The sequence below is a fragment of the Montipora foliosa genome, chromosome 2 (genome assembly GCF_036669935.1).
Source record: "Montipora foliosa isolate CH-2021 chromosome 2, ASM3666993v2, whole genome shotgun sequence".
NCBI lineage: Eukaryota > Metazoa > Cnidaria > Anthozoa > Scleractinia > Acroporidae > Montipora > Montipora foliosa.
In genome coordinates, this window is record NC_090870.1 from 12,431,896 (window position 1) to 12,433,249 (window position 1,354).

Genomic DNA, 1,354 nt, shown 5'->3' on the forward strand with positions numbered 1-1,354 from the left:
AATGAATATCAATATAAAAGTCAATGTGTTTTCCGTCCTCACGGTATGATTCAGTTCATAATTTCGCATATACAGCTTAAAGGTTATCTCTCAAGCTAGATAACCTACGTATGCTGTGAGGAAATTTTAATCCGTGCTAATTGTCAGAGGAAACATTAGCTTTGTTCTTTCTAGTTAGTGAATTTTGGGCTTGAACGCGTTTAGCTGTTAACTTTGGTTATAAACCTTACCACTCGCTTGAATTTTCTTCTTACAATTATTCTTCAGGCCGCACTTCTGATAACAGTTATTTCATGTACCTTCTGTATACAAGCCTTCTTTTTGCTTGTTTTGCAATGGCCTATTTTGAATAAATCCAAAATATTGAAATTAATATTTGTTCTTTTGCACGCTATTTGGTTAGTGCACCTGGGAGTTCTTGGGTTTTCCTTGAATCATTTTGTTATCGGTCATGAATACTGAAAAATCATTTTCAGTTAATAACGCGGTAATGCTCGGCTTGTTAAAGTGGTAATTTGCTTTGAAGGTTTCTTTAACATAGCCGGTTCAGTGAACAATCTTATTTAAGTTGCAAAACGTACAACAAAATGGCTTAGCTACCTTTTCCGATGGCTTTGCCGCGATGCTCTTTCTTCCACGCCCTTTTCGTTAATTCTGTCCTCTATTTGTTCATTTATTTTTGAGAAAAAACCGATGTTTTAGTCATTTTGAGAAAATCAAGACTATTCATTCATACGGCAGGTTTCAAATATTTGCGAATCTTTGCCATATGATATCCTTCTGAATTTTTTTCCTACAATCCTCAACGTCATTTTTTTTTTATAATATCTGCATTATATTTGTTTAGCTGTGTGTAAAGGATAGTTCAATACAATTTTTTAAATCCTTTTAATATTTCTTACCTTGTTTGGGATCTGTTGAAATGCCTAAATCGACGACAAAATTCGAGAAGACGAAAATTTTCCTTGAATATCCATTAGGTGAAATTTGAGATATGCAAAATGACAACTGCACAGGTGCACACAGCCCTCTTAGCACGTTCGTACCCTGAGTATTGGTTCCCTTTCAACCAGCGGTCGAGAAACTTTAAACGTGCGCGGAATGCACTTTACATGGGTTTATTGACCAAGCTTCGGTCAAGATGGCTGGATATTGGCTATAAGTTCTTTTTTTGCGTGTTTACCGCGGACCGAGACGATGTCGAAGGATTCATTATAGGGGATAAAAGATAGCTCCATCTTGCCTGCTCGGGGTAGCCAATCGCAGCGCGGGATTTGGTTCATCTTGCCCGCTCACGGAGCTAGTCATATATTAAGAGCAGATATTGCCCTTTGGTTCTTGATGCGCATGCGTA

At 37.4% G+C, this 1,354-nt stretch overlaps 1 protein-coding gene across 1 annotated transcript in view; it reads right to left on the bottom strand.

Moving 5' to 3' along the window:
* The window catches only part of LOC137991186 (adenosine receptor A2b-like), a 6,854-nt gene extending 5,897 nt beyond the window's left edge, over nt 1-957 (bottom strand). The window contains exon 1 of the mRNA XM_068836302.1: nt 903-957. The gene's annotated coding sequence lies outside the window, so the exon portion shown is untranslated. The remainder of the gene's footprint in view (nt 1-902) is intronic.
* Nucleotides 958-1,354: the final 397 nt, after the last annotated feature.